This window comes from Bubalus kerabau, chromosome 14 (genome assembly GCF_029407905.1).
Source record: "Bubalus kerabau isolate K-KA32 ecotype Philippines breed swamp buffalo chromosome 14, PCC_UOA_SB_1v2, whole genome shotgun sequence".
Lineage (NCBI taxonomy): Eukaryota > Metazoa > Chordata > Mammalia > Artiodactyla > Bovidae > Bubalus > Bubalus kerabau.
Window position 1 is genome coordinate 77,777,489 of NC_073637.1, and position 24,089 is coordinate 77,801,577.

General features: G+C 38.0%; 1 protein-coding gene and 1 pseudogene across 1 annotated transcript in view; one reads left to right on the forward strand and one right to left on the reverse strand.

The window, feature by feature from the left end:
• Positions 1–24,089, reverse strand: part of CNBD1 (cyclic nucleotide binding domain containing 1) — a 429,553-nt gene that overhangs the window by 161,908 nt on the left and 243,556 nt on the right. The gene's annotated exons all lie outside the window — the stretch shown is intronic.
• Positions 22,206–23,376, forward strand: LOC129627102 (ornithine decarboxylase-like; annotated as a pseudogene).

The following is a 24,089-nucleotide window of genomic DNA, read 5'->3' on the forward strand; positions in this document are numbered from 1 at the left end:
ACTTATAAACATCAAAGAAAATATCTTTAGGTCCTGTCATAAAACAATTAATTTTTAATTGGAAATGAAGATATTTGTTGGATAGAGCTGATTCATATAGTTAAAAAACTGTCAAATTAAAGAGGAATTGAAATTATTCTGTCAGGCAATTTGAGTAAAAGCTCTAAAGAAATCACATTTTCTAATTAAAAGTACAATTTAAAATATTAAAAACAATGGAACAGATCCTTGGGAATGTATATAAAAATTCAAATATTTAGCTCCTTGTCAAGTCCTCCTGCTGTTTGAGTGCATATTTTCTTTCAATAATAGTTAAAAATATCCAACCAAACAGAAGGCACCAGGGAGCTCAGTCTTCTGTGCAGTGGGAGACTTGTATTTCTTCAATATCCCTGAGAATTGGGGGGAAGCTTATGTTTCTTCAAGTTGCTTATTATCATTATCCCATTTTCATTGAATATTTAAGCTCTGATCTGGACAGCAGAAATTTCTGTGGTCAGTATTGCTTTGTTTACTTTTAAATAACATCTTATTACCACATATGAGATTCAGATCATATGGAGAACAGATTACTATTTGTTTGCAATGTTTAATATTTTTACTAATGCTCTCAAGTGGTTTTATATATACATATGGATGGGATGGGGCTTCCCAGATGGCGACCCAGTGATAAAGAGCCTACCTGCCAATGCAGGAGACAAAAGAGACACTGGTGCAATCTCTGGGTTGGGAAGATCCCCTGGAGTAGGAAGTAGCAACCCACTCCAGTATCCTTGCCTGGAGGATCCCATGGACAGGAGAGTCCGGCAGGCCGCAGTCCATAGGGTGGCAGAGGCAGACACGGCTTAAGCGACTTAGCATGCACACAAGGATTGGACAGGAGCAATGGTGTTCAAACACACACAGTCACAGAACACTTTGTTCAAACTAAATCTTATACAGACTTGTGTATAAATTAAAGCAGACCTACACTAGTTTAATGAATGGGAGGCTAGATGAGTTTCCAAACTAGACCCAATTCTCCTCCTTCACATCTGAAGGAGCAGTGAGAGATTCACAGAGCCAATGTAAAATTACACAAAATCCAAGGTTCCTTTCAACATGAATGTTCTATTATTTTATTTAGTTGATTGCCCACCATTTAAAAATTCTTTATGTTATCATAAATTACAAGGAATTATATTTCCTAAATCCAATCTCCTCCTTTTTAAAATAAGAAAATTGAGGCTTACGTATGTCAGGTAATTTGTTCAGGGTCATATAGATAAGAAACTGTCGAGTCAGAATTTTATTCCAGTAGTCTCATTCTGGATCCTTGGTTCCATCCACAAAGCTAAACCATCACTATAGTTGTTTTCTTTTTTTTTTTTTTTTTTGAGTTATTGGGTAATTGAGTAAGGGCAGGGACTATTCCAGGTTTTACTGAGCATGACAAATTATAAAGCATAAATTTATAAATTACAAAATTGGAACAAATGTATTTATTTAGGAAGGTAAGCTTATTCCTTAGTCCATAAGGACTTAAACTAATGATATAAACTAAGGGCTAAATTAAGATCATGGCATCCGGTCCCATCACTTCATGGCAAATAGATGGGGAGGCAATGGAAACAGTGGCTGACTTTATCTTTTGGGGGGCTCCAAAATCACCATAGATGGTGACTTCAGCCATGAAATTAAAAGATGCTTACTCCTTGGCAGTAAAGTTACAACCAACCTAGACAACATATTAAAAAGCAGAAATATTACTTTGCCAACAAAGGTCCATCTAGTCAAGGCTATGGTTTTTCCAGTAGTCATGTATGGATGTGAGAGTTGGACTGTAAAGAAAGCTGAGCACCAAAGAATTGATGCTTTTGAACTGTGGTGTTGGAGAAGACTCTTGAGAGTCCCTTGGACTGCAAGGAGATCCAACCAGTCCATTCTAAAGGAGATCAGTCCTGAGTGTTCATTGGAAGGACTGATGGTGAAGCTCAAACTTCAATACTTTGGCCACCTGATGCGAAGAACTGACTCATTTGAAAAGCCCCTGATGCTGGGGAAGATTTAAGGCAGGAGGAAAAGGGGACAGAGGATGAGATGGTTGGATGGCATCAGTGACTCAACAGACATGAGTTTGAATAAGCTCTGAGAGTTGGTGATGGACAGGGATGCCTGGCGTGCTGCAGTCCATGGGGTTGCAAAGAGTCGGACATGACTGAGCAACTGAACTGAACTGAGGAGGGAAGCCAGGACAATAAATTAAAAGTTTTAAAAGCTAGACAATTTCAAACATCATCAAAACCAGAAAAATAGTACAAAAATTTTTAATTAGTTGTATAAGTACATCTAGATAGTGGAGGACAGAGGAGCCTGGTGTGCTGCAGTCCATGGGGTCACAAAGAGTGGGACATGACTTAGCAACTGAACAGCAACAACAACTATTATATTTGCTATTCTAAAATTTTTACTGCATTTCTTGCATTTTTTTGCCTTTTTGTATGACACCAGTTTTAAGTCATTTTTATTGAAAGAATAAAAATGAGCTTGATGAGTAAGAATTTTTTAATTTGTTCTCAGTAATTAAAAAAATTTTTTTTAAACATTAGAATTCCTGTCAAATTTGGCAATATCTAAATCCACATTTGTTTCATGCATGAACCCTAAAATGTGAAAAACTTTTCCATGGATTCTATTCTCTCTTGATACATTTCAAAGTATGCACCATTTGACTGCTCACATGTTTCTATTACCAGCTTGCCATATGGTGATGGTAATTCTGATCCAGTCTAGATGTTTTGGGTCCTCTCGGTGAGTGACAGGGTTAATGCGGACAGTCATTCACACGCTAGAACAGTGAGCAGTAATAACCTGCATGTACAACAATGACTAAGAATCAAAAATTATATCCCACTAGAACAAAATGATATCTTTAACTCAATTCTCCCTAAACTGTATCCACAAAGCACCAGAAGCCACTCCTATGCCAGGTGTCATGAATGTCAAGCAAAGAAAAGAAAAGTTGGCAGGCTAAGAGAAAACAAGCAATTAAAGTTAAAATATCTTACTTTTGTGAATTTTACAAAAATTTATGACCATGTGAATACATTTCTAAGGCCTCTCCCGGGGCTGTGGAAGGAACCTATGCTGATCAAATGATAAGCCTAAAGCTTCATTACCTTCAGGGTAAATCTACCTGTGAGTTAAGGTCTAGTTATTAAGCAAAAGAAACAATAAGAAGAAAATAGCATCAATAATCAGACTGGATTAAAAACTGAAGGCTTTGAATCTGGAGTGAAAAGAGGTAGAAATTTTTTTAAGGCATGAAGGAGAAACACAGAGCAAAATAAAGGTATCAGCCTGAATTAAAGACCATGGTGAAATTTGCTCAGGTTTACAATTTGGGAAAAGAAAAAAAAGGTCAACATTACAATGTGGATTACCAGCTGGGAGTAGAATACCAGCGAGTCTATTCCATTTGATTATATCTGTCCCTAGAGTCCACACCTGGTGCACCAAGGAACCCCAACACTTGCTGCAACTTGATGGCATTATGTTTGGAAATACAAAAACATTTTCAGCTAAAATTCCTGGGTTTTAGCAAGAATATAACATTTGATCCAATGTTCTGTGAACCACAGATTATTGGGATAAAAAAACTCCAGCTGAAAAGGTCACTTTAATTAAAGGATGCACACACTCATACCCTTGGGCCTCCTTACTCATTTTAAAGGCATTATTTGTCAAAGGAACAAAATTATTTAAAACAGTTAAATGTGTGATTTTCCCCAAATGTCATTTATTTTTCTCCATTTCCCCTTTATACTTTCAACTAATCCAGTATAAAATTATTTTCATGAAATCTAGTGTGTACCAGAATTTTTCTTGAATCACTGATTATTAATATGCACATCACCTTCTGTCTGACTTCTCATTTGAATTGCCTAATCAGTTAAGGATGAATGAACAGAATAACAATTTATTTTATTTGATCATCCAAATTCAGGTGACAAGTGTTGATCATTGTCAGTTTTTCCAGAAATTGGGTTTGGTCAGTCATGAAATGCAGACACCAGAGTTACAGGATGGTTTGGGCTTTCTTTGCTATTCTTAGACACCGTTGAAGATGAAAAGATCAGTGACAGCAACTTTGACTCTTCTTTTCAAGCTTAGAATGTATATATTATAGAAAATAGACAGTTTTTTTAAATGTCTCTTCTTTTTGTCTGGAGAGGACAAGTAGGACTTTTCCTTGTGGTGCGAAAAAAATCAAAAGATATGTACCTCCAAGATAAAATAACAGATTTCCTATCATTTCTCAGGGATGTGATTAAAGAACATACTAAACTAATTCACTGATTGAAAATTTTTAGAAGAAGCAGGTCATAAAACAAGTTTCAAAGAACTTAATTTGTATTTCTTTAGGAATCCAACACCAAATTAGAGAATTTTGAGACCCTTCACGACATTTCTTTAACAAAGAACATTTCTTTAACATCTTTCACAGACTTGGTTCCTAAGACCTGAGTGGTTAACAGCAGCCACACAAAAAGGGTATAAGTAAGATCTCAAAATATTTCAAAAGTCATCTATAATCTCACTTTCTAAACATGCTCAGGTTCAATAAATAAGATAACCATGGATTACCAAAATGCACAGAGGTTTAGAACTTAGAGGTTTAGAACATTTCCCTGGAGAAGGAAATAGAAACCCACTCCAGTATTCTTGCCTGGAGAATCCCATGGACAGAGGAGCCTGGGGTACTATAGTCCATAAGATCACACAGAGTTGGACAGGACTGAATCGACTTAGCACACATCTTTTGTCCTTACACGTTTGAAAGAGCTGCTTCCGAGAAACAAAATTGATGTGATGGATTTTTCTGTAAGAGAGACTGACAAGCAATTTTGTCAGGAATCTTAATTATTCTCAACTTAATCACCTACTTCTCTTCTTATGCTCAGAGAAATGTAATGACTACATGTTAAAATCAGAAGGCAAAGAGCATTTTCTATCCGTATTTGGATTTTGTTTTTGGTCAGCTAAAAAAGAGCCCATATTATCTGATCATTCATTCATTTTGTATTCAGCAAATAGCTTTGTGAAATGGTTGATTTTTAGATATTATTCTAAATATTGGTGTTTTTGTTCATTAGTCGCTATGTCATGTCAGACTCTCTTGTGACCCCATGGGCTGTATCCCACAGGCTCCTCTGTCTTTGGGATTTCCCAGGCAAGAATACTGGAATGGGTTGCCATTTCCTCCTCCAGAGGATTTTCTTGATTCAGGGATCGAACTCATGGTTCCTGCATTAGCAGGCATATTCTTCACCACTAAGCCACCAGGGAAGCCCAAATATTGGCATCATACAACAAAGAAAAAGACAAATATGTTCCTTATCTTCCACAACATAAAATACAGTAGAGAAGTTAGATATTAACGGAAACATATGACTGTGGATTGTAGGCTTCCCTGGTGGCTCAGATGGTAAAGAATCCACTCACAATGTGGGAGAGCCTGGTTTGATCCCTGGGTTGGGAAGATTCCCCTGGAAAAGGAAATGGCAACTCACTCCAGTATTCTTGCCTGGAGAACTTTATGGACAGAGGAGCCTGACAGGCTACAGTCCTTGGGGTTGCAAAAAATTCAGACACTACTGAGCGATTAACACACGGCTATGGAGGGGCTTCCCAGGTGACACTAAAGGGGGAGAACCTGACTGCCAAGCAGGAGACATAAGAGAAGCAGGTTCGATGCCTGAGTCAGGAAGATCCTCTGACGGAGGGCACAGCAACCCACTCCAATATTCTTGCCTGGAGGATCCCATGGACAGAGGAGACTAGCAGGCTACAGTCCATAGCACCACACAGAGTCGGACATGATTGAAGCGACTTAGCACACAGGAACACGTGGCTGTGGAACTTCTATAAAACTACTATGAAGGGTGGAGCACTGTTCTATGGAAAGTAATAGAGACCTACCTAGTCTAGTTGGGTCCAAAATATTCCAGAAGAATAAATTGGACAATTGGGAAAGGGAGGATACCAGTGTTGAAGGTATAAGGAATTTCATGCCCAAAGGTCCAGAGTCAAGTATTCAAGAAAGACTGGTAAAGACAGTCCAGACAAATCAGAGCAGAGAAGGCAAGGAGGAAATAGGACATGAAATGAGGTCAAAGTGACAGAAAGGTAAAATCCTAGGGGCATGGTAAACTCTGTTAAGAATTTTAGACTTTGCCATAAGAAAAGTTAAAGTCATCCAAAGACTTTCATTATGAGTAATAACTACAGGGATTTGCATTTTTTTTTTTTTTTGCTTTGGTCATACAAAGGAAGATGGATTAAAACTAATGCACTGAGATCAATTAGAGGGCTATTACAGCAGATTGTACAACTTCATCTAGCAGGCCGAGTTTTTAAAATCAGTTTGGAGTATATTTAGTGAGTTTTATGGGTCAAGAAAAAAGCAGTGTAATTCAATCTCAAGAAGACTCCTCCACTGGAATAACACTGGTATCCAGCAGTATCATCACTATCACAACAGGAGAGCTTCTTTTGTCAGGATGCTGACTAGTGAGACCACTTTAAAAGTTTTCCAGTCCAAACAACTGTGACTATATTTCAGTTACTGTCAAAACGCTAGCCAGAAAAAAATAAAATACAAGAAATGCCCTAGTATCCTCTTTAACATGTATTTTAGAGTGTACTCTTTCCTTATCTAATGTTAGGATCAAGGAAATAGACAAACTTAAATTTTATTAGGTTAGCTCTAACATTTCCATGATCTGAGGGGAAATAAATGCTTAGCAAAGTCACAAATAGTTACATGTGTCAGGTGGATGGATGAGTAGGTATTTACATAGGTATAGACATAAATATATATATATAGCTGTATTTATTTATATGCATATATACATATAAATATATATATATAGCTGTATTTCAGTATCTATCTGTAGCTTATATATCTACTTATCTGAAGTAGATGTATATATAGATATTGAAATAGATAACAAAATTTATATCTATGTCTAATTGAAATCTATATATTTGAAAAATATAGACATATCTTTAGTTAGCTACTGAAATATACTATTTTAAATATTTTAATTTTTTAAAACGTTATTTTTTTGAAAACTGGTAATAAAAATGACAATATGGAGAAAATCCTTTAAGTTGGCATTGAATAGAAGAAATACTAAAATGCATGATGTTGTTAGTTATGTACTTCCTTATTTGTTTTATGGAAGAAAAAACTTTGACCCTGGAATTGATTTTTTTTATTTGTTTTGCTTTTTGAATTGATTTCTTTAAACTGAAGAAAACTGTTGTTGTTTGGTCCCTAAGTCATGTCCAACACTGAAACCTCAAGGGCCGCAGCACACCAAGCTCCTCTGTTTCCACCATCTCCCAGAGTTTGCTCGAATTGATAGTCATTGAGTCAGTGATGTTATCTAACCATCTCATCCTTTGCTGCCCCTTTCTCCTTTTTCCTTCAGTTTTTCCCAGCATGAGGGTCTTTTCCAATGAGTCAGCTCTTTGCATCAGGAGGCCAAAGTATGGGAGCTTCAGATTTATCATCAATCCTTCCAATGTATATATCCAGGGTTCATTACCTTTAAGATTGATTTCATTTCCTTACAATCCAAAGGACTCTCAAGAGTCTTCTCCAGCACCACAATTCAAAAGCATCAGTGCTCAGCCTTCTTTATCATCCAACTGGCACATCTGTATATGACTACTAGAATAATCATAGCTGTGACTATATGTACCTTTGTTGGCAAAGTGATGTCTCTGCTTTTTAATACACTGTCGGTCTGTCATAGCTTTCCTTTCAAGGATCAAATGCCTTTTAATTCGAATCACCTTCCTCAGTGTCTTTGGAGCCCAAGGAAATAAAATCTGTCACTGTTTCTACTTTTTCCCCTTTTATTTGCCATGAAGTGATGGGACCAGATGACAAGTCAGGTGGTCTGGTATTCGCACTTCTTTAAGAATTTTCCATAGTTTGTTGTGAGCCACACTGTCAAAGACTTTAGCATAGTCAATGTAGCAGAAGTAGATGTTTTCCTGGAATCCTTTCCTTTCTCTATGATCCAACGGATGTTGGCAATTTGGTCTCTACTTCCTCTGTCTTTTCTAAACCCAGCTTGTACATCTGGAAAGTTTTGGTTGATGTACTGCTGAAGCCTGTTGGGTTTCGAGCATAAACTTATAACATGCAAAATGAGCACGGTTGTATAGTAGTTTGTACATTCTTTGGCACTGCCCTTCTTCAGGATTAGAATGAAAATGAACTGTCTCCAGTCTTGTGGGAAATTTGCTGACATACACACATCTTTTAGGATTTTAAATAGCTCAACTGGAATTACAGCACCTCCATTAGCTTGAAGTGAAGTGAAGTGAAAGTCTCTGTCTCTTTGCAACCCCATGGACTGAATCCATGGAATTCTCCAGGCCAGAATACTGGAGTGGGGAGCCTTTCCCTTCTCCAGGGGATCTTCTCAACCCAGGGAAGGAACTCAGGTCTCCCACATTGCAGGCAGATTCTTTACCAGCTGAGCCACAAGGGAAGCTGATTTCTAAGATCTAATGATTTCTAAGACCCACTTAACTTCACACTCTAGGATGTCTGGCTCTAGGTGAGTGACCACACCATTGTGGTTATCTGGGTCATTAAGATCTTTTTTGTATAGTTCTCTTGTTTATTCCTAAGACCTCTTTTCAATCTCTTCTGCTTCTGTCCTTATTGTTTCTGTCCTTTATTATGCCCAAACTTGCATGAAATTTTCCCTTGATATCTCCAATTTTTTAGAAGAGATTTCTAGTCTTTCCCATTCCATTGTTTTCCTCTATCTCTTTGCATTTTTTATTTAAGAAGGCCTTCTTATCTCTCCTTGCTATTCTCTGGAATTCTGCTTTCAGTTGGGTATATCTATCCCCTTCTCTGTTGCCTTTAACTTCTCTTCTTTCCTCAGCCATTTGTAAAGCTTCCTCAGACAACTGTCATTTTGCTTTCCTGCATTTGTTTTTCTTGGGGATGGTTTTGGTCACTGACTCCTGTACAACGTTATGAACCTCTGTTCATAGGTCTTCAGGCACTCTGTCCACCAGATCTAATCCCTTGAATCTATTTGTCACCTTCACTGTATAATCATAAGGGATTTGATTTAGGTCAAGGGGATCTTGATTATAAGAGCCCTTATGATTTTAAGGGATCTTGACTCTCAAAATAACCTGAGTTTTGCAATAAGGAGCTCAAGATGTGAGCCACAGTCAGCTCCAGATCTTGTTTTTGCTGAGTGTATACAGCGTCTCCATTTTCAGCTGCAAAGAATATTATCAACCTGATTTCAGTGTTGAATGTTTGGTGATGTCCATGTGTACAATCATCTTTCATGTTGGAAAAGGGTGTTTTCTATGACCATTATGTTATCTTGACCAAACTCTTTTAGCCTTTGCCCTACTTCATTTTATATTCCAAGGCCGAAGTTGCCTGTTACTCCAGGTATCTCTTCACTTCCTCCTTTTACATTCAATTCCCCTCTGATGAAAAACACATCTTTTCTTGGTGCTAGTTCTAAAAGGTCTTGTAGATCTTCCTAGATCTGGTCAACATCAGCTTCTTCAGCATTGGTGGTTGGGGAATAGACTTGAATTACTGTGATGTTGAATGGTTTGCCTTGGAAATGAATCAAGATTGTTAAGATTGCACCCAAGTACTATATTTCAGACTCTTTTGTTGACAATGAGGGCTACTCTATTTCTTCTAAGGGATTCTTGCCTTACACTGTGGTAGGTATAATGGTCATCTGTATTAAATTCACCCATTCCCATCCATTTTAGTTCACTGATTCCTAAGATGTTCACTTTTGCTGTCTCCTGTGTTGAGCACATCCAAAATACCTGATTCATAGACCTAACATTCCAGATTCCTGTGCAATATTGTTCTTTACTTCATCACACTTTACTTTCACTGCCAGACACATCCACAGCTGAGCATCATTTTCACTTTGACCCAGCAGCTTTATTCTTTCTGAAGCCATTATTAATTGCCCTCTGCTCTTCCTCAGTAGCATATTGGAGATCTCCTGACCTGGGGGGTCATCTTCCAATGTCATATGTTTTCCCTTTTCATACCATCAATGGGATTTTCCAAGCACAAATACTGAAGTGGCTTGCCATTTCCTCCTCCAGCAGACAACATTTTGTCAGAACTCTCCTTTATGACCCAACCATCTCGAGTGGCCCTGAAAGGCATGGTTCATGGTTTCATTAGTTACACAAGCTGCTTCACCACGACAAGACATATATAAGTATTGAAATATATATTGAAATTTATATCTATTTATTTGATCAAAATCTATATATTTGTTTGTAGAATATATAAACATATCTATAGATAGCTATTGAAATATAGCTATATAACTATTTTAATTTTTTTAAATGTTATTTTTTGAAGGTTGGTAATAAAAATGACATATTTTTATTTCTCTATATCTGTTTGGTTAGGCTTTGAGGAAAAATAATACTGCACTGTATGATTTTGTCTTCCCAGGTGGCACTACTCATAAAGAACCTGCCTACCAAGGCAGGAAACACAAGAGACACGGGTAAGATCTTCCATCCCTGGGTAAAGGAAGATCCCCTGGAGTAGGTGATGGCAGCCCACACTCCGTGGTGGCTCAAACAGTGAAGAATCTGCCTTCAGTGCAAGAGACCTTATTGCATGCATATGTGTGTATGTATGTATTTTCTTTTCTTGTTCTTGGCAGTTATCTCGTACTAGACTATAAGCAAATAAAAGTGAGGTTTTATTACATTCTGTATTATTTGTTGTTCAGTCACTAAGTCATTTCTGACTCTTTGTGACCCCATGAATCGCAGCACGCCAGGCCTTCCTGTCCATCACCAACTCCCGGAGTTTACCCAAACTCATGTCCATTGAGTCGGTGATGCCATCCAACCATCTCATCCTCTGTCGTCCCCTTCTCCTCTTGCCTTCAGTCTTTCCCAGCATCAGGGTCTTTTCCAATAAGTTGGCTCATCCCATCAGGTGGCCAATGAAGAGTGCGAAGATGCTCAATATATTATTTGTGGACTAAATGACTTATTTTGAAGGGTTTCCCAGGTTGCTCAGTGGTAAAGAATTTCACCTGCCAATGCAGGAGATGCAGGAGACGTGACTTCCTTGGGTCAGGAATATCCCCCAGAGAAGGAAATGGCAGACAATTCCACTATTCTTGTTCAGAAAATCCCAAGGACAGAGGAGCCTGATGGGCTATAGTCCAGGGACTTGCCAAGAGTCAGATGTGACTTGGCGACTGAGCACAATGAATTATTTCACATGTTCCTTAGCTACTTCTGCTTCTAATAAATTCCCCAAATTGTTTTCAGGCTTCATGACTATCAATTTGTGTAAAGCAAGTGAATTTTGCTTTAATATTTATCATTACCACATTGCAGTTATATCTTCTCTATGTACCTTCTTGTTGCTGTTATTCAGTTGCTCAGCTGTGTCTGAGTCTTTGTGACCCCATGGACTGCAGCACTCCAGGCTTCCCTGTCCTTCACCATTTTCTGGAGCTTTCTCAAACACATGTCCATTGAGTTGGTGATGCCATCCAACCATCTTATCCTCTGTTGTCCCCTTCTCCTCCTTCCCTCAGGGTCTTTTCAAATGAGTCAGTTCTTCGCATCAGGTGGCCAAAGTATTGGAGTTTCAGCTTCAACATCAGTCCTTCCAATGAACATTCAGGACTGATCTCCTTAAGGATGGACTGGATGGATCTCCTTGCAGTCCAAGGGACTCTCAAGAGTCTTCTCGGAAATCATCAAATCTTAAGTGCTCAGCTTTCTTTATGGTCCAACTCTCACATCTGCACATGACTACTGGAAAAACCATAGCTTTGGCTATATGGACCTTTGTCTGCAAAGTAATGTCTCTGCTTCAACAACTACCCAAATTCATTCAATATAAATTCAAACCATTTTTTGTTATAATTATTCTCAGAGCTGTCTTCTTTCTAATATACTAGAAAGCTATTTTTATAATACATGCAATTCTACTACAGTATAAGACTTTGTAACTTTATTTACTATAACATCAATTAATTAAGGAATATGAATTGCATTATCTCATTAATACTGGTTACTATGTGATTAAAAAAGGATGTTAGGACTTATGGGTAGTAAAACTTTGTGCCATGTGTTTTTATAAAGTGTGTAATAAGAATGATAAGCTGCACTGTGTTAATATTTTGACCATGGTTTTAGGAAAAGAAAAGCCATATTCTTCATTATCAGCACTGGCTTTGCTTAGTGACGTGGTAAGATTTAGAATTAAGAAATTTTGCTATTTAAAATAATTCCATATTGAAGTTACTATAGAAAAAAAAACTCCATTATTTTGAGGATAAAATTCTCTAAATCTCAATCTTTCTCTCCACTGGAACAATGATGTCACAAAATGATTTTCAACACTGTGAGGTTCTTAGGAACAAACCTTTTTCATAGCAAGAGTATATTCTGAGGAAGTAGCAGAACTAGTCATGCTATTACAATTTGGGTCATGACAATTACTTCTTAAGTACTCCCTTTTACGTTTTTACTTCCATTTTATATCCCTATAATGTTTCCTTCTCCCTCCATGGAAAAAAAATGAATACACATAATAAGAAAATTATAATAGCATTTTAATAATTATTAGTATTCAAGAATAGTATAATTAATAGCATTCAAGAATAATTTGAATAGCATTTTGACATTTTCAAAGCAGTTTCACTTATACTGCTTCATGTAATATAACAGCAGCTCTGTAAATTCCAATAGTTGGTTTTCTTATTATTTAATGAACATGAGTAGCCTCAGATTTCAAGATAATACTGATAGCATCAGTGTCAGATACAGCTTAAGCCAGATATCATTTTCCTCTGTCCTGTCATTCTACATGAGAATAGAGAAATAACACTTTTAAAAATTGACTATTGTTTATGGTTATCTTTATTTTTCATAATTTATGAATGAAGCAATAATAAGAAACCAGTAATATCTGCTGTATTTTGTACTGCAAATATTCATTTAAAACTGAAAAGTCAGTAATATTAATGTAAGAATTATGAAAAAGTAAATTTTAACCTAAGTTAACAAACTGACTTAATCCTTGACAGACTGAATTCAGTGCAAGCATGATTTAATTAAGCTTATTACTGAACTAGATATTCAAATAATTGAAGACTAAGGGCACATAATAAAGAAATATAATCATATTTTCTAGATGAGTAAATCACAATATTTTCATCTAGCACTGTCATGTGGAGCTAAATTGGAAACAGAAGCAAAAAAAAAAAAAAAGCCCCGTGTATGTAGACTTATCAAAATACCTCCCATATTTTGAGTCAAGTGGAAAATGTTAATAAAAAGGTCTATAATAAAACCCATGAGTGAATATATAACCCTGCATTGCTTAATCTGTTCACACACCATTGTCAGCCTTCATAAATCCACCTAGTAGGGACCTGATCACCCAGTGGTTCAGAAACTGAGCAGATGGAAAATAACAGTACTTGTCATTGAATAAAAATGCAGAATCATAAAATAAATCAAGAAAACACATCTATTTAAAATTCTGATATTTTGTTCATCATAGAATTTTGCATTTATTTTTATTTTTCAAAATTTTTGCATTAAAAATATTTTATCTTGACTACTGAGATTTTTGGCACATGCTCTGGCACCTCCTCTGAATCCCAGCCCTGTCTCCAGATGCATTGATGAGTATCACCGAAAAACAAGACTGAAAAGCTGTAACTATAAATTGAAATATTCTACCTCAAAAACAAAAAAATGCATGTTATAGTACACCAGACATATTAGGTTAATGAGTTCTTAAGTCAGATTTCCAAATCTAAATTTTAATTTCACCCTTAAGCAACATCACAAGGATGATTACTGTAGCCTAGTTCATAGAATATGCCTCTCAACTGGGAGATTGCTGTTAGAAATACTAGAGATACATTACACAGAATTAACTCTATAACCATAAAGCTGGCAACATTTTCATGATATAGAAGGTAATTGAGAAAAGCAATCCAAAGGGCCTCAATATTATCACAATATTGTAAAATAATAATAAATCTTTCTGATCATATAAATATCTATATAGCAATGTGTATTTTTTTTAATCATATTTAAGGAGAAAAGGTGCAAAGAAGCCAAATTTTTAAATGACAGTTTACAATAAATGTCCATACAAAGCATGTATGTTTTGATTTCTCTTTATAAAAGCATAAATATGTTTGAATATGATATTAAAGACATACTTGAATGAATGGTCACAGAAATGTTAATGGTGATAATATCAAAGTTGTGGGATTTAAGGTAAATATGTTTTATGCCTAATGTTTCCAAATAATACTGATTTTTTTCACAAAGAGCATGCACTATTTATGCTACCAAAAACTTAAAATATTTTATAAGATCGCATAACAGCTACTGAATTTAAGCTTCAGAAAATGACTTTACAGATTCAGTTTAAAATGATAGACTGAGCATGGGCTGTGATTCTCTTAGTAATAAAAAATAAACATTAAATACATAATTATATACTCTATTGAAAAGGGAAAAATATTGTGTGTGTGTGTGTGTTGTGCAGATACAGAGATCCTGACATTGGTTGTCAATGGGAAACTTCTCTCAGAGAAGAATATTTAAGGATAAACAGAAGTAAGAGGAGGAGCCACCCATAAATTTTTGCAGCAAGAATAGTTGGGAAAGGGCTGCCCAAATGGAAATAAGCTTATTTTCCAACAATTCTTGTCACAAAAACTTATGTCTGGCTCTTCCTTATATTTCTGTCTACCCTTAAATATCCGTCTCTAAGAGAAGTTTCCAGTGAACGACCAGTGTCGGGAGCCCTGCATACCCACCCCCAACAAAATGCATTTTTCCTTTTTTCAGCAGAATATATAATAATGCATTGAATCTTTATTTTTTATTACTAAGAAGGATTTTGGGGAGGGAGACCCAAGAGGGAGGGGATACATGTATACATATAGCTGCTTCTCTTGTCCAGCAGAAACTAACACACCGTTGTAAAGCAACCACACACTAATTTTAAAAAAAGAAAAAGAAAAGAAATAAGCACACTCGCAAAGATCAGAAATCCTGAGGAAGAGAAGAGAAGCTGACCAGAGACTGGAGTACCAAAGAAGAATGAGAAGAGCTGACTTTCAAAAGAGTGGGCAGGACCAGGTCCCCCAAGTCACTCGTGGACTTGTTAAGTTTAGTTTTCTTTTTATTGTTTTGTTTTTATTTTAGATTTTATTAGAAGAGAAATGGTACATCAGTAAACAGATTTAACTGGAGAGCCAAGACAATTCAGTTTGTGCTTTGAAAAGAGCATTCTGGCAGCTGTGTATATAACAGACTGGAAGGCAGAAGTAGCAGAGTCCAAGAATCTACAAAGGAGGCTATCACAGTATCCAGGCGGCAAGCTGATCAGAGACTGATGTCAGTGTGAATGGAACGAAGCAGACAAAATCAAGATGTATTTTGGAGACAAACCTAAAAAGACTTACCAATATGCGGTGTAAAAGGGACAGAAATTATTAAATATAACGCTTACATTTGTCACTTCAGTGAATCTTGATCTGACGTATGGTGAGAGAAGGAAATGGAAAATAAAAAAAAATTAAAAAAATTAAAAAAAATGGAAAATAGCTTTAGAGTCATTGACCGTGAGGCAGGTGGGCAGTAAAAACTGAGACTTCTATTTTGAGTATGCTAAGTAGGAGATGTCAAAAAAGACAGTTCAGTACCTGGATGCAGAGCACGAAGAAAGGTCACAGTTAACTTCTTTATGTAATCTCCCAATGGCTAAAAATTTATTTCATTTTACAAGTTTATAACCTGTGACTTAGAAATTTCACTTGCAGAAAGTTACAGTTAGGAAATAAAAGTGTGGTTATGAATTTGTTTACAATAATTATATCATCAGATCAGAACAGATCAGATCAGTCGCTCAGTCATGTCCCACTCTTTGCGACCACATGAATCGCAGCACACCAGGCCTCCCTGTCCATCACCAACTCCCGGAGTTCACTCAGACTCACGTCCATCGAGTCAGTGATGCCATCCAGCCATCTCATCCTCTGGCGTCCCCTTCTCCTCCTGCCCCCAATCCCTCCCAGCATCAGAGTCTTTTCCAATGAGTCAGCTCTTTGCATGAGGTGGCCAAAGTACTGGAGTTTCAGCTTTAGCATCATTCCTTCCAAAGAAATCCCAGGGCTGATCTCCTTCAGGATGGACTGGTTGGATCTCCTTGCAGTCCAAGGGACTCTCAAGAGTCTTCTTCAACACCACAGTTCACAAGCATCAATTCTTCGGCGCTCAGCCTTCTTCACAGTCCAAATACATAATAGCAAAGAAACTAGGTGAATGTGCATAAATAAGAAACAGTGCTACAAAGAAAAGTCAGACATAATTTGGTGACTTGTTAGTTTTGCATGCTAGCAAACAGGATTTCAGAATGATTCTTCGGTTTGCAACCTGTTTTGGGTAAGTAGTAACTTACTTATCCAAAAATAACAGAAAAATAACAAGAAATTTGAATAGAAATGTGGATTGTTTTTATTAAACATTAATATTGAAGTCCCAGTAAAAATTGTCCACAGAGTCTTAAAACTGTGGGACTTCTATGAGTCAAGATTAAAATTTGAGAAAGAAGTTAAAATTATGAAAAATCAGAAATTTTAATTTCCAGACCTGCAACTTAACTATATCAATTTGATTACTCAAATTCTTCTAAATAATTTATAAATTTCCTTGCAACTTTAGTATACTGAACACTATTAAGCATTAAAAATTAATTTAAAATATTCATTGAGTTTCTACAATGTGGGTCAGTGTTGAAGGATTTTTTTTTTTAATATTCCCGTGGTAAGTATATGTTTTTTCTTGGCTTATTTCCTTTTATGCAATATCTACTTTAGCTTAGACTCAGAAAAAAAATCCTATTCCTGAGTGAATATGTTCATATCCCTCTTAGTGGAGATGTAAATTGGCACAGCCACTATGGAAAGCAGTATTCAAGTATCCTCAAAATTTTCAAAATAAGTTACAATCTAATCCAACAATTCCACTTCTGGGTATTTATCTGAAGAAAATGAAAACACTAATTTTAAAAGATATACCCATCTCTGTGTTCACTGCAGCACTTTTTGCAAGACATATAAACAACCTAAGAGTCCATCAATAAATGAACAGATAAAGAAGAGGTGGGATGTTTATATTGTTGTAGTTGTCCTTCAGTTGCAAAGTCGTGTCTGACTCTCTGCCACCCCATGGACTACATCACACCAGGCTTCCCTATCCCTCACTATCTCTGGAGTTTGCTCAAACTCATGTCCATTCAGTTGGTGATGCCATCCAACCATCTCACCCTTCGTCGTCCCCTTCTCCTCCCTCCTTCATTCTTTCCCAGCATCACAGTCTTTTCCAATGAATCAGCTCTTCACACCAGGTGACCAAAGTTTGGATCTTCAGCTTCAGCATCAGTTCTTCCAATGAATATTTAGCTTTGATTTCCTTTAGGATGGACTGGGTGGATCTCCTTGCTGCCCAAGGGAATCTCAAGAGTCTTCTCCAGCACCACAGTTTGAAAGCATCAGTTCTTTGGCTTTCAGCCTTTTTTATGGTCTAAATCTCACATCCATACATGACTGCTGGTAGAACCATAGCTTTGACTATGTGGACCTTGGTAGACCAGATGCCATGATCTTAGTTTTCTGAATATTGAGTTTTAAGCCAGTAAAAACTCTCCTCTTTCACTTTCATCAAGAGGCTCTTCAGCTCCTTTTCACTTTCTGCCATTAAAGTCGTGTCATCTGCATATCTGAGATTGTTGATACTTCTCCTGGCAATCCTGATTTTTGGCTTGTGATTCACCCAGTCCGACATTTTGCATGATGTACTTTGCATTTAAATAATCAGGATGAAAACATACAGCCTTGATGTACTCCTTTCCCAATTTTGAAATAGTCCATTATTCCACGTCCAGTTCTAACTTGCTTCTAGACCTGTATACAGGTTTCTCAGGAGACATGTAAGGTGGTCTGGTATTCCCATCTCTTTAAAAATTTTCCACAGTTTGTTGTGATACACACAGTCAAAGATTTTAGTGTAGTCAGTGAAGCAGAAGTAAATTTTTTTGAAATTCCATTTCTATACGTGTGTGTGTGTGTAAATATTTATATGAAGTGGAGTGAAAATCACTCAGTCATGTCCGACTCTGATGCCATGGACTATACAGTCCATGTAAATAAGCAGTGGAACATTACTTAATCATAAAAAGAATGAAATCCTGCCATTTGTGACAATATGAATGCACCTAGAAGATATTGACCTAAGTGAAATGTCAAAGAAAAGCAGATCTTATGTGATTTCATTTTTATGTGGAACCTAAAAGACAAAACAAATGAATAAACCTAATCAAACAGAAACAAAGTCATAGATACACAGAAGAAACAGGTGGTTGTCAAGAGAGATCAGTATGGGAAGAAGAGAAATCAATCTGTGAGGGAGATTAAGAGGTACAAACTTTGTTACAACATAAATGAGCCATGGATACAAAATGTACAGTGTGGAGAATATAGTCAATAATTATGTAACATCTGTGTGTAGTGGCAGAGGAGTAGGCTCATCATGATGTCATTTTGTGTGCTAAAGTCACTTCAGTTGTGTCTGACTCTTTGTGACCCTGTGGGCTTTAGCCCTCCAGGCTCCTCTGTCCATGGGATTCTCTAGGCAAGAATACTGGAAAAGTTGTCATTTCCTTCTCCAGGGGATCTTCCCAACCCTGCAATTGAACCTGTGGCTCTTATGTCTCCTGCACAGGCAGGTGTCTTCTTCACCAAGAGTGCCACCTGGGAATTCCCATTTTTAGATGCATGTGGATATAAAACCACCATGTTTTGTACACAAACTAACATAATGTTGTAGGTCAAAAAAATAAAAGAGGAGGGATGTCTAATATTTTGTTATAGAAAGACCCTGCAATCTGATTGAACACTCAGCATACCTGAATTAACTCCTTAAAGAAACCCTTTACAGAGCAATACTTCGACCAAGACCTAAGTATGGAACTGTTTTGTAATCTAATAAAATGCTGCTCTGTGGCTCCCCAGGCGGTGCTAGTTCTAAAGAACCCTCCTGCCAATGTAGGAGACACAAAGGATGCATGTTCAATCCCTGGGTCAGAAGGATCCCCTGGAGAAAAACATGGCAACCAACTGCAGTATTTTTGACTGGAAATTTCCATGGACAGTGGAGCCTGGCAGCCTACAGTCCATGAGTTGCAGAGTCAGACGTGACTGAATGGCTGGGCACACACGCTACACAAAACGCTTTTGTCACATTTTGGCCTTTAAATTTTGTATTCCAGAGCTTTACAATGTTCTGTATAAATTAATGAAAATATTATTGGGTCCATAATAGGTTTTATTTTATTTTTTTCTGTACTTGGAAGTGGATATGTAGTTAGATTTGCCAAGTTACTTGGTAAGGCATACCTGAAAATAATACATTGTCTGAATAAGTTACACTCTGTGCTGTAGAAACTGATTTAGAATTTCCAGCTCTTCAATAAAGTGTCTCTAACAATTTTTAAAATTCTCTGTTTTTATTATTTTTGGAAGTCTAGGCTGCTTTTATGTGCATTCAATTATTAGTTTGCTCAATATTCTCTGAGTTTTCTTTTAACTAAGCAGGTCATGTGTATTTTGTCATGTAACTAGTCTTTTCTGATCCCCTTCTACCTTATATTGTCATGAAAAAGCATAGGGGTGATTGCAGATTGTCTGTCACTATCAGCCCCCCTTCTACCTTTCATAATAGAATTCCCTGCAAGTTTTAGCTGCGCAGGAGCTGCCTGCCTTGCAGCAGACTGTGTCGAGTGTAAACTCTTGCCAAAGTATAGTGAAAGAAGGTGATGTGGATAATTCCTGGTTACATGCATAAAGAGGAAATTGTTCTCCCTCCCCTTCCACTCTTACATTTCCCCTTGCAGATATATATGGAGGGTTATATATATGTGAGATGGCAAGTAACATGATGAAAGCAAATTTAGCTCCTGAATATCTTGCTGAAGCTGAGGCTCCTGCCAGCCTAAACTTCTCTAGACTGTTACGCAAGCAAATAAAATAAAGCTTAAGTTATGTAATTCACTGTATTTTAGGATCTCTTTGTTAGAGCAGCTAAACCAGTTCCTAGAAGAAACAAGATGCTTGAATTAAGGAACTACACAGGTAGTTCAATCATTAAATATTGATCTCCATTATAACACATTCTGGATTTTGTAATTGTCATAAGACCTTGCCTCTGGTTAAAAATCTCTGCTTGGAGAAAACTTTAAATGAAGCCTCATCTAGTTTAGGAGTCTTCCCATAACTTAGTTGTTTGACTCATCGTCTTACTAATTCTACTATGCAGAGATTCCTTTATAGGTTTATATGCTGACTTAAAGTGATTTAAGTAAATATTGACTAATGGATAAAGTATAGATTTGTTAATAATTTTAAAACATCATGACTACTGCTTTAAGTTGTTAACAACATTGTTCTAGAAGAATATATTGATAATTCAAGAACAGAGTCAATTTTGACCCTCATGATAAAAGTCACTTTGCCATAAATGAAGTCATGGAGCATATCCATATACCTTTTATAATGTCTTTAATTTTCAGATGGTGTTGATGGGCACTGTTTCTTTGTGCTTTTTCCATCCTTCTGTTGTTTACACCTATGATAAACAATGTATTTATGTATTTAGGTATCATATTTTAGAAAAATATAAAATCAATTTTGGAAATGAGTTTTATACTACTAGTTGTGTAAAAATAAAGGAGTATAAAAACACTTCAAAATAACAAAAGCTACTTATTTTTTTTATCCATTCATCTACCCTACGTCTTTTGATTGGAGTATTTATTCTATTTACATCTAAAGCAATTGTTGATAGATATGTCATTATTTGGGCTTCCTGGGTAGCTCAGCTGGTAAAGAGTCTGCCTGTAATGCAGAAGACCCCAGTCTGATTCCTGGGTTGGGAAGTTTCCCTGGAGAAGAGAGAGGCTACCCACTCCAGTATACTTGGGCTTCCCTGGTAGCTAAGATGGTAAAGAATCCGCCTGCAATACAAAGACCTTGGTTCGATCCCTGGTGGGAAGATCACTTAGAGGAAGGCATGGCAACCCACTCCTGTGTTCTTGCCTGGAGAATCCCATGGACAGAGAAGCCTGGCAGGCTGCAGTCCGTGGGGTCCCAGAGTCAGACATGACCAAGCACAGCAAATGTAATTATTTACAGTTTGCCCTTTGTAGTCTGATTGGTTTTAGAGCTCTACTCTCTCTTTCTGTTTCCTTTTATCTTCCATTGTGATTTGATGACTTTCTTTAGTGTTATGTTTACATTTCTTTTCCTTTATTTTTTGCACATCTGTTATAGGTTTTTGGTTTCTGGTGGCCATGAAGGTCATATATAACAACCTATGTGTATAGCAATATATTTTCAAGTTGATAGTCATTTAATCTGTGTGCATTGTCAAAGCAACAACTTTCTACTGCCCTCACCCATCATTTAATGCTTTTGGTGTCTTATTTTACATTTTTTTGTGTGTATCTCATAACTATTTTAGGTATAATGATTTTACTTGTTTGTCTTTTAAATGTCATGCTCGATTTATAGATGGTTGATCCACTACCTTTACTGTATATATGCTTTTATCAGTGAGATAGTCTTCTTTCCTTGTTTTCTTATTTCCAGTTATGGCCTTTTCTTGTCCATCTAAAGTCCCTTTAGGTTCAGTCTCCTCAGCGTCCACCAGCAACACCTCTCTGCCAGCCCTGCAGCGCCAGCTTGGGCTGGCAGCCCTCTGCGGGCAGGAGCAAGGCGGCCAGTGACTGGATGAGGAGCTGATGGGAGCAGAGACGGAGCAGTCGGCAGCCTGTGGTCCTGCATCTCTGTGGGGCCGGCCTGGTGTACCCATGCCTTCTAAGATGAACCACAAATTCTGTGTTTGTCAGAATACTCCCTCCCTTGCGCTGAGGGCACATGCATCTTCAGTGGGACTTGAAATTCCTGGAGGAATGCTTTTGTGAAAAGCTGACAATAATGTCTTTAAAATCTCTTAGTTTTCCTTTTTGCTGTGTTTCAGAAAGACATCAAGCAACTATGAACAACTTTGGTAGTGAACAGTTTGACTGCCATTTCCTGACCAAAGGCTTTACTGCAAAGACATTCTGAACCAAAAAAAATTAATGAAATTTCTTGTTTTGATGATAAGGATGCTTTCTACGTGGCAGACTGGGAAAACATTCTAAAGAAATAATTGAGATGGTTAAAAGCTCTTCTGCTGGTCATCCCCTTTAATGCAGTCAAGTGCAATGAGAGCAGAACCACAGTGAAGACCTGAGCTTCCACTGGAATAAGATTTGACTGTGCCAACATGCCTGGGATACAACTGGTGCAGAGTCTCGTGGTGCCTCCAGAAAGGATTAGCTATGTGAATTCTTATAAGCAAGTATCTCAGATTAAGTATGCTGCCAATAATGGAATCCAGATGATGACTTTTGATAATGAAGTTGAGCTGATAAAAGTTGCCAGAGCATATCCAAAGGCAAAGTCGGTTTTGTGGGTTGCCACCGGTGATTCCAAAGCAGTCTGCCACCTCAGTATGAAATTTGGCCCCAGAGTCAAAATTAGCAGGCTTCTTTAGGAATGTGCAAAAGAGCTAAGTACTGATGTCATTGATGTCAGCTTCCACATGGAAAATGTCTGTACTGATCCTGAGACCTTCAGCCAGGCCGTCTCTGGTGCCTGCTGTGTCTTTGACGTGGCAGTTGGCTGATTTCAATGTATTTGCTGTATACCGGTGGCGGCTTTCCTGGCTCTCAGTGTTGTGGTTTAGCTATGGTTGCCTCAGGCAGGCTGCTGGGTGGGGTTGGCTCCAGGGCTTAACCGCAACTCCCGCCATTGTGCAGCTGGGGGAGACTGGCCCCTCCAACATGGCTGTGTGTCAGGCCTGGCTGCTACTGCTGCACGTGTGCTGAGAACACAGGACTGGCCCCTGGACTGGCTGCGAGATCCGCTAACACCTGTACTGGAACTCTGGTGCAGGGGCTGGCATCCCCGAAGCCAGCAGCTGCTCTGGAGGGAGATTCACGCTGGCAGAGGCTCCCACTAAGCGGGAAAGGTTGGCTTCCTGGAGCAGGAGCCACTTTGAAGGCACACTGGTCCTGGTCAGCGTGGTCTTCCCGGTGGAGGGGGTGGGGGGTGGGAGTCACTTTCGAGGCTAGTGTGAGCGGTATGGTGGGGTGGTCCTCAGAGGAATTCTGGGCTGGGGCTAAACACATGGTGTTAGTTACCTTGATGGAGAGTGAGAAAAAGGTGCCCACCAGCATCAGGCCAGCTAAGTGGATGGACTGATCAAAACGAAACAAACAAAAAAAAAAGGAGCCTGCTGGCGTTTTTGTCCCTGGAGAAAGTCCCACCAGATCTCTGCCTTTCTGGCTCACTTCCTGAAATTAGCAAATGGATCTCCCCTTCATTCGAATGCTTTTCAAGCTATCGCCCCTGTGCTGGGCCTTGAAGCGATTATGTATGAATCTAGAGCAGAGTCTGGGCTTCCTACAGCTCTCAGGCTCTCCCAAATATACACCCCGTGGTTTTCAAAGGCAGGATTATGGGGACTCATCTTCCAGTGCAAGTTTCCCCAGGTAAGGATCCCAGCACGGGGTCAGGTAGAGGTCTCGCTCCTTGGGGGACCTCTGCATCTTTCGTAACCCTCCTGCTTTGGGGTCACTGCACCTGGGGTGTGGATTCTGACTCGACCACATATCTGACCCTCCTACCCCTCCAGATGTGGCCTTGTCTTTATATGCTCAGTTGTAGGAAATCTGTTCTTCTAGTCTTCGGGTTGATCTCAGAGATGGTTGTTTTATATGTGGTTGCAGTTTCAGTGTGTCCTTGGGACGATATGAGCTCAGGATCTTCCTACTCTGCCATTTTGATCCAGACCCCCTACTATCTCCCTTTTAAATTCACCTTTTTAAATTA